Here is a 10,809-nt window from a genome sequence, read left to right on the forward strand (position 1 = left end):
AAAAAAGGATCAATCACATCAGAAAAATAGGTTGAACATTCACATTTAAGTTAGCATTATAAACAGAAATATACAAAAACTAGGAAGACAAAAGAATAAAACAATCAAAGAGCTTGACATATTAATACATTTCATGTTTTCTGGCCTTGCTCTCCTTCACTGAACAATATTTTTGATGTCTGTACTTTCTCGTTAATCTTTCTGTATCTGTACCTTCCACTTTGCGACATTATTGAGCTGGACTAAAAAAGTTTTTTGGAGTTCTAAGTCCGAGCAAACAAAATGAATAAATAACCAGGAAAATGACCAACAATCAGCATAATAACATAACAGTTAAAACACAAACACTGCTAGCCCTGAACACGTGCAATACTGATTTAACCATGTGCAATACTGTCATATTGATGTGCAATACTGACTTAACCATGTGCAGTACCGTCAAATTCATGTACAATTACTGTCGTACTCACAAGCAATTTAGGCCATATTCATGTGCATACAACTGATGTAAATAAGAGTGTTTTGTTTTGTTTTGTTTGCTTACTTACCATTAGTATTAGTATTATTTAGTTTTATGCTAGCTATTTTTACTTTACTCTATTTTATTTTATTATTATTTTTAAATTATTATTATTATTATTATTTCATTTATTTTATTTATTTTATTATTTATTATTTATTTTATTTATTTTATTTATTTTATTTATTTTATTTATTTTATTTATTTTATTTATTTTATTCATTTTATTTATTTTATTTATTTTATTATTTATTTTTTATTTTTTATTTTATTTATTTTATTTTATTTATTTATTTTATTTATTTTATTTATTTTATTTATTTTATTTATTTTATTTATTTTATTTATTTTATTTATTTTATTTATTTTATTTTTTTACTTGAGTATTTTCAGCTCCTGTATATGCACTCATATTTTGGATTATAAGCATTTCCTCCCTCTTCATCCGGGTTGCGGCCCTCGAGTGTCCCTCCGCCCGCCTCCTCCCCAGCGGCTGTAGCATGACCCTCTCTCTTGTTTATTCACACATGGAGAGCGGGTCATCTCATCTCTTGGCCTCAGTAGCGCTGGTTGTTTTCACAGCCATTCGGGATCACTTTGAGCCTGGAGCACAATCAAAAGAAACCTTGGCCTTATGCTCGCTAGCCATTCCCATTGTTTTACACACACAGAACCACTATTGTTGCCTGGATTATAACATTAGCGCTGTCTCGGCTTTTACAAATATAGACAATTTGGCAGGAATTTCCAGAGCAAGATTGGGGTTTTGTTCTACAGCGTGCATTCTCCCACAACAAGCTCCGATGTCGTGTAGTGAAACTCTGTCATTAGGTCTGTCTACATGTGGAACAAGAAGATAGGTTTACACATTATGAAAGAATATGTGAAGAAATGGGAGCCTGTTGTTTTAGTTGTGGCTAGTGAGGTAAGGTTGGTGTTATATTCTTTAAAGCCGTGTCAAAACCACCCATTTATTCACCAAAGCGGACATTGCTGTTTGTAAAAAGAACAAGAAAAAATCTATTTGGCATTCTCACAATTGTGCAGCATATTTCTAACTCCAACGTATCATCATTGCCAAAGATAACGGGTTTGTCACTTTCCGAGTGGTAATTACACGCCTGGGAATATGATGAGAAAATATTTTGATTTGAAATTCACAGGGGAATAACAATAAGGTTTGGGATCTGTAAAAAAATAAAAAAAATAAGCATGAAGGAGGGAAGTGTTTGTTGAAAAGGGCATAATTATGTCTACGATGTTCTTCCCATGGATGTTTGTGAGTTACCCTCGGGCAGACTGAGAGAGAAATTACACGCTTTCTGCCAACGTTGGCTAATTAAAAGTTAAGTCAAACGGTTATCTTATATGTCTCTCCACTGTGGTTTTCTACTCAAGCATAATCTTTATCATCAAATGTCATTGCATGTAATTTTACTGTAATTGTGTCACTTCTCACTTCACTTTGACAACACAAGACCACAAGCCTTTAAACATGATAGTAGTAAAGTTGCAATATGTCACTTTTCCGCCACCACCTTCTCTCCATGGAAATGTTGTTTGCTTAGAATGTTCCATAGAATCGCGTTCAACTTATCTATTGTCAGTGTTGGGCAGTAAATAAATACATGGACCAAAACTACGGAAATCAGAGATAAAGATAGCGGCATTTGACCATAAAATTTAGGCTTTGAACAAAAAAATGTAGAAACTGCTGCTCTGATAGTGAGAGTATGTTTTTGTTATCTTATTAATAACTGTATAACAAAAGGTGAGACAAAAGCAAAAGGCTGTTTTAATCCATGGTGCAGGTATTCAGTATCTTGCAACAAAATGTATTTAGTATTCTTCCTAAAACTCTCTATTGTGCTGACAGTGTTGCTCAAAAATAGCTTTAAAAACATGCATTCTCACTGTAAGCGGGATCATCTCTCCATGGATCTAACCTGTAACCTGACCCGGTAACTAACCTTCCATTAGAAAAGTTACAAAGTGCACCTTTAATACTGTACAAGATTGAGTTTTCTGTATATGAGTAGGTCACTGGAACAAGTGCGACATTGTGTGTCTTGAGTCTTCAGACTGCAGTGTTTATAAAGACTCCCTCCTCCATTAAACATTTAAATATACTATAATATTTCCATAAACATTTAGTGCGGAGACAGCGATGTGATCCTGATGGAATGCACTCAAACATGTATTCTGTGTCTGTGTTGTAAACAATGCCCTTGTTCTTGAGTCTATTAAACAGAAGTTTGTCCCAGCCCTGGCTCTGTCCCAGAGCCTCTGTCCCAGAGCCTCTGTCCCAAGGCCTCTGTCCCAGGGCCTCTGTCCCAGGGCCTCTGTCCCAGAGCCTCTGTCCAAAGGTCTCTGTCCCAGAGCCTCTGTCCAAAGGTCTCTGTCCCAGAGCCTCTGTCCCAGGGCCTCTGTCCCAAGGCCTCTGTCCCAAGGCCTCTGTCCCAGGGCCTCTGTCCCAGGGCCTCTGTCCCAGAGCCTCTGTCCAAAGGTCTCTATCCCAGAGCCTCTGTCCCTAGGCCTCTGTCCCAGAGCCTCTGTCCCGGCCCAGAGCCTCTGTCCCAAGGCCTCTGTCCCAGGGCCTCTGTCCCAGGGCCTCTGTCCCAGAGCCTCTGTCCAAAGGTCTCTGTCCCAGGGCCTCTGTCCCAGGACCTCTGTCCCAGAGCCTCTGTCCCAGGGCCTCTGTCCCAAGGCCTCTGTCCCAGAGCCTCTGTCCCAAGGCCTCTGTCCCAGAGCCTCTGTCCCAAGGCATCTGTCCCAGAGCCTCTGTCCCAAGGCCTCTGTCCCAGGGCCTCTGTCCCAAGGGCCTCTGTCCCAGAGCCTCTGTCCCAAGGCATCTGTCCCAGGGCCTCTGTCCCAGAGCCTCTGTCCCAAGGCCTCTGTCCCAGGGCATCTGTCCCAGGGCCTCTGTCCCAGGGCCTCTGTCCCAAGGCCTCTGTCCCAGGGCCTCTGTCCCAAGGGCCTCTGTCCCAGAGCCTCTGTCCCAAGGCATCTGTCCCAGGGCCTCTGTCCCAGAGCCTCTGTCCCAAGGCCTCTGTCCCAGGGCATCTGTCCCAGGGCCTCTGTCCCAGGGCCTCTGTCCCAAGGCCTCTGTCCCAGGGCCTCTGTCCCAAGGCCTCTGTCCCAGAGCCTCTGTCCCAGAGCCTCTGTCCCAGAGCCTCTGTCCCAAGGCCTCTGTCCCAAGGCCTCTGTCCCAGAGCCTCTGTCCCAAGGCCTCTGTCCAAAAGCTGTAGACGACATCAGTCGTCGTGCCATGAATCTGATCTGGTATTCACTGTCCCGCGGTCTATAAAGATGAGTAACAAACAAACACAGCCACTGCCTGGAAGCCCATCTCCGGCCATTGTTTATTCAGCCTGAGTTCAGCACAACTTGGCAACTGGGATGAAAGAACAAATAATAGTGAATAGATACAATGGAGGGCCACTTGTTAGTGTTCGACAAAGTATTCATCGTAATATTGCTTGAGTCTCGAGGACTAACCACGGCTAATCATCTGTCCAGACCACAAGCTTGTTGCCATAACTTTTGGCTTGGGACTGGCACAAGAATACGACACACTGGTTTATGGTAAAGTGTGGTAGTATTTAAAAGTCTGACACAAGAATTACAATTTCATTTAAATTATGAAAAAATATTTACGATCCACTTTTCTCAATTATTTCTTTCTTTCTTTCTTTTCCCCAGCAATCGTTAAACTTGAGGTTCAAGTCATTTGTTTTTTGAATTATTATTGAAAACGAGAATGCTATTATAGTAGTTGATTGTGTTTCATGGTAATTGCAGCTCATTATTACAGCAAAGGCTTATTTATCACTCAGTCAAATCAACAAAGCAAACTTCATTTAGAAAGTTTATTTAACGCAAAGTGCCTGAAAGTCCATTAAAACAATCACAAAATGGATTATTAGTACCGTACATATGCTGACAATATGTGCTGCCTTCCTAACACGAAGTTCTCACCAAAACTATCTTTTCTAAAACTTGTACGTGTTTTGTTGCTTTTGGGTTGTTTTTCTGTCCATCAAAACAAAAGAGTGCCCTCGTCTATTGACTGTGAAAAGATGTTGGTAGATTTGCCGCAGTGAAGCGATGTCTTTGTTGGTTATCTCCATTGGTGCGCCGCCTCCATTTGGCTCAGGCCTAATCAGAACACAAACACGCCTCTGTCATTTGGCTCTGCTCCCTCGCTCACTCTCTCCCTCTGTCTCTCATTCAGCCGCTTATTAACCAAGTCCAGTCTATCTCTCCAAAAAAAATCTGTCCTCCTTTGTTCACCCCTCAACTTATATCGCTTATCTTATTTCTTGTATTTTCACAATGTGTAATCTATAAATCGGCTAATTGTGCGTCTCCCAGAGGGGCCGTCGATGATGCCTGGAATACGTTATTAAAACTACGAGTCCAAACAGAGTGTACAGTCAGGAAGAGCCGTGATGTACTGAAAGAATAGATGAAGCGCCAAAGGTTTAATGACCATGAAGCAGGCAACAGTTCATAATGAGGTTTACTCACAGAAAGCTACAGAAAGAATGGTTTGGTCGTAGCACAAATCTGGAAAATTCTACATTTAAGTTTATAATAAAACTCAACAAACAGTATCTTGTTGTGTATCTTGAGTACACAAATCAAATGTGTTGGTACAAACAGCCATTCCTAAAGTCTACAACACCTTCTGATCAAAGGAATATTTTTTCCTCTTTAGACCGGCCTTTAAAACAGACAAATGATAAAGGGGCGGCAGTCGCTCAGTGCACGGCTCGATGTTCAAATCATGCTCTCTCCTGGTAGATACAGGTTGGCGGTGCGATCGCAGCTGCCTCAGATGAATATTGCCATTGTGTCCTTGGGCAAGATACTTAACCCGACTCGCCCCCAGTGTCGGCGAACATCTGGTGTGTGATTGTGTGTGTGAATGTGTGACTGGTTCCTTCATGTAAAGCGCTTTGAGCGCCTCGACGGTAGAAAAGCGCTATATAAATGTGACCATTTGTATTTTTTTTAAAGACTGTTGGCTTGAAACTGGTTGGAAGTTGTAAATTCTGTGCTTGATGGTGGTGCAGTGGTTAAGATCATTGCACATGTGTGGTTGTGGCGTAGTGGGTTTGAGGTTGTGGGGTCATGGGTTTGAGTCTAGCATCTGCTGAAGGTCTCTACCCTCTACAACTGTCTTATCTAATAAAGCCTTTGGGCCAGAAAAAAAAAAACTTTTTTTTTAAATGATTATTCTGAAAAGATTTGATAAGTGAAAGAATCCTTTGGCCTAAAAAAACAGGACCTTTATAGGTATTTATTAATAAAAAGTTATTTTAATCAAGAAACAAAACAAAGCAACACCCATTATAACCCTCTGACTGAAATATTTACATAGGCATCTAAATCATAAATATTAAAAATGTATAAATGTATGACTTATCTGGACTACTAAATGTATTAAAATAAATGGGAAAGAGGGGGCATTTTTGTATTGATGGACAAAGAATGGTAAAATTCACATCACAATGGAGGACCAATATATCACAGGTTTGGAAATAATTATGTTGGCAGAATGTGACCCGTTACTCCAAACCATGATGTCAAAGTGTGTATTACTCACAAGGAAACGCTGAATGTTGAGGAAATTGTGGTTGCTAAGAGGCAAATCATAGCCATGTGTTCTGGGACTGTCCTGTTGCTCAAAAATACTGGAGAGAAATGAACAAGACAATGCGGACTATACGACAGCACCATCCCACTCAACTTTGGAACGATGTATTTGAGCCTCAAAACTCCTGCCATGGACACAATGGATGGACATCTTTGGAACATCCTTCTGGCAGCTGGGAAGAAGATCATCACAAAAAATGGATGTCCACTCAGGACTGGACCATCGAAATCAACATATTGGACAGACGCTGGACTAATTGAGACCTTTATTTTGGACTCAATATGCTTTAACCTTCTTTTCTTTGGATGCCACCCGTTCCTTATTTTCTCATTTCATTTTATACTCATTTTGTTTTCTCTCTGGTCCTGCCTGATTTTGTTTATGTTGTTTCATGTTCTAAAAAAAAAAGAAAATAGATTATGGTTACCGACTATCAACCGTTAAGAGTTTTGAATGTCCGGTATGACTACGCAGAAGTGAGACAAAAGAGACAAAGAAGGCCCTAACATAGAGAACAAAAAGGTTAAGTCCTGTATACAACTGATTCTCAGCTAATAAAACGGTGGAATTATCATTATGAAGTGATGAATATGCCTGTTGAGCGAGATATGTCCCTATAAAGTTGTATTATGTAATTACACTGTGAGTAGTGCTGGCTTTTCCCCTGACCTTTGAAGAAAGGGCTGCCTGTGACACTGTGGAGGTCAGGTCAGTGTGGAGGGCCGGGCAGGACCCTCTCATGTGAGCGCCCACTGCACTGGACCAAGGCCAGCCCAGAACAGGCCTCGTGTTTGGGCCTCGGTGGGAAAAGCCTCCCGTGGAATGTGACTTTGGGACAACTGTGTGGGACCAGCTACAGGGTCTTCCTTTTCTCAGTAAAAAGACGTCTACTCCTGAAAATATGCAAAGGTCAAGGGTCAAGTGTAGCCAATGCCCATACTCCACAGCACACAAAACATAGTGTTTATGTGCCACAGGCCTCCAGGGCCTTCTGTGTCCCCACACTGGACAGTCCATGCACTCTCGCTATACAGTGAAATAATAGCATCGCTAAAGATCATTTATTCTGGATTGATTATAATGCACTGAGGCACAATGGCGAGCACCCACACCTCACAGCAACATGGGTACTACGTTCTAAATTAGAATTAGGGTAAGTACACTCAAGTTTAGTCCGGCTTGGTTTGTTCCTTTTTGTCCAGATTTAGTTGCTTTCACTCGCTCTCTTTCTCTCGTAAAAAAAAAGAAGCGTAAAACACATATTTTTTAAAACTACAGTAGGTGGCGGTAAATGCACCTTTGCAGTTGCTGCCAACCGCCATTAAAAGCAACAACAACAACATCAACACTAGTTCCAGTTTAGTTGTATATTTGCTGTGTAAGTGTAAGTGTGAAGACAACCTTAGATGCCTTGACTAAACATGAGCCATGTTCCCAAAGTAGCTTGAACTGTTAAGTCTGTACTCTCCTGATAATGTATATGTTTGTGTATCTGCAGTTTCTTAACGTTAAATTATGTAATTGCATATGTTCTAATTACAACAATCTTGCTTACCCGACCTCATCAGCCCTGTGTGGTAACGGTTACTCCTCACAATTGGACCCAGGGGAACTTCAACCACACTGACCTGCACAGCCCCTCCTTCCCCTCCTATTTTACACAAGTCCCCACAGGAAAATAATAAACAGATGAGATGAATGGGAACAGCTCCCAGGGAGAGCAGCCAGGCACTTGAGCAAGCAGGCATCCTCTGCTCTGGTTCCCAGGATCTGAGTGAAGAGAGCAGGGCAGGCCTGAGCTTGACTGTCCCCGTCACAGCGAAGAACCAGAAAAACCTGACAGAAATTACCGTTACCTGTCATAGACATCCACAACTTACAACTCCACACAACCCCTCACAAGTCCAGGCACACAAGCTGCGAAACCGGGCTTAAAGTTACTTTCGGTACATCGAAACCATTAAAAGAGTTGTTTTGATTTATGATGGCCTCCCAGACATACAGAGCTGTCAAGACGTTGAGGCAATTTAGATGGAAAAAGCCAAAAGCTGATGCTCAAGCCATAATTATTATTCATGTTGTGAAGAAAACATAACTCCTCAAGTTCAGTTTTTAATTTTGAAACAAAACTATTGAGGATATTTATTTTGAACAAAAACAATTCAAAATTGTTTCATGAATTCCGTCATGGCGACAACTGGAGGCAAAAGTGAAGTGGAACATAATAAACTCAGAATATCACAAAATATGAATGAAAAACACTCATATACAAGAGAGTGATGTCAAAGCCTGGTTTAAAGACATTTACTATTGTATGTTACATCCATCTTCTTCTGCTGATCCGGGGCCGGGTCGCAGCGGCAGCAGTCCAAGCAGGGACTCCCAGACTTCCTTCTCCCCAGACACTTCTTCCAACTCCTCCGCGGGGATCCCGAGGCGTTCCCAGGCCAGCCGAGAGACATGGTCCTCCAGCGTGTCCTGGGTCTTCCACATGGCCTTTTCCATTGTATGTTACATTGTTCATTTATTTAATAGGAGATTATGACAGACACTGAGCGTTTCTGATGAAGACACAATCCTGATTTCAGGTTTTACTGGACAAATACAGAAATGTTGACCCCAAAATAGTTATACATTCATTTATAGGTATATTACATACTTAAACACAAATTGTACTTTTAATGAAGCTGAAATACAGATATTAGGCAATAAATAGTTCCATCTTTTGTAACAGAAAAAAACGACATGACATTTCTACAGTGGACAGTCTAAAAGGTTGCTTATTTTTTGTTTAAAAAAGACTTGATCATTATTAGTATTTAGATCTGATGCCAGTTCATTTTTGAAAATATGTCATTTTGCCTCCAGTCGCCTTTATAATGTGTTTTGAACTTTTAAGATCTCCATGAAACTCCCCAGAAAAGTTACACAGTGCACCTTTAACCATTGCCTTTGGAGAGGTCTGAACAACCGAATCACTATGTTTCAGAGCGACAAACCTCTCTTCCTTTCACTCCCACGGAATATATTATTTGACTTACTTTGCACCCTTGTCCCTGAATGCCTCAAAATACATGACACACATCCAGCTCACTCGCTCGTCATGCACCGGTGTGACAAAAGCGGGTTTGCTTGCTTCTACTTCCCACTCTCCACTTGGTTCGCTCCATTCTTCCTCCGTCTTTTGGCGAGGAGCACTTTTGTAAATTAAACACAGATCCCCATAGACGCAGGACTGACAGTTCCAGCTACGTGCCAACACTGTTAAACGGCCGGGATTCAGAGGGGCGGGAAGGACAGGATTAACAGACTTATTCGAACAAGAAAAGGATATCACAGTCTGTTTTGCAGATATGAGGCAACGCACGTCTATTTCTTGGCTTGTTGGCACCATAGCAGTCGTCGGCATGTTATTTGTGAACACAGACCATCCTTATATGTATACAGAAGGAGCTTTGTGTACAGTAATCAGAACTGAAGCATTAACAGTAACAAGTAAGGCCACACAGTGATTTGTTGAGCTTTAGAGAAAATCAGCATATTTACTTCTGTTTTTCAAATGACAAAACAAACCCAGAAACCAAAGACGCCAATGGCTCAAAACACCCAGGATCCAGACCAAATATAAGAGTGATTATACGACAGGATTTGCGAAAAAATATGTCATTGCGATGTATGTTTTAATAATAGGATTCTGTTCAAAGTTAAAATTTTAGACATGCGCAGGAGAATTGACAAAAAGACTGAATGAAAAGAATCAGAGAATATCTAAATACCCATATATTTCCATCTAAACTACAGGGTTAGCCGTTTTAATGCTGAATAAGACAAGATATTTCATTGTGTGTGGAGGAAATGACGCTGCTTCCATAAGCGCAGCCTTTGCCATCTGCTGATTGCGTCCATTCAAATTTCCCTTCGATTTTGCGGTTTAATCTTGCAGCTGTAATGACAAGAGAGCTTTGGAATCATCGCAAAACTAGCACACACCAACAGCTAAGATAAGAGGTGACTGTTGGTGAATGTCACAGCTCGCTCGGGTCACAGTAATGTAGTGACCGGAAAGAGATCGGTCATAAAAATCTGACAATCACCATGTTCTGATTCGCTGTAGTCTAATAAAAAGAACAGCCACTTAATGTACTTTTAAAACTGTGTACGTTTTGCATGCGGAAGTTCATCTGGCTCACAACTTGTACACAAATAAATAAACGTCCATTACAGCTGACTTAAAAGATGACTAAGCTGATGGAAAAGTGTGTAAATCATTGCTGCTGTGTGATGGATGCAGCAGCAAATTGACCTCTGCTTTAAGGTTGTCATCACATTACTTCATAATACTCCCTGTAGTGACGAGGCTCTCTATTTGACCCGTTCTTACAACTGATACTACGCCTCCCGTCCACTGTGTTTGTTTTCAACTTAAGCGTGCTGAAACATAGACCCGTCCTGATCTAACGGCCATTATTCCATCGAAACTTTCCTAATGCGCCAATGTTGACAGACGGAGAGACAAAAGTCAAGGCGGATTAGGCACATTACTAATCCAGACGCAAATGAGTTCCAAAGGTAAAAATATGAATGAAGAGGTTAAAGTTTAGGTATATTTTACTGGTCTCTTGGAAAT

Source organism: Eucyclogobius newberryi, unplaced genomic scaffold (genome assembly GCF_026437365.1).
Source record: "Eucyclogobius newberryi isolate DKJ021-1_F unplaced genomic scaffold, fEucNew1.0.hap1 SCAF_13, whole genome shotgun sequence".
Lineage (NCBI taxonomy): Eukaryota > Metazoa > Chordata > Actinopteri > Gobiiformes > Gobiidae > Eucyclogobius > Eucyclogobius newberryi.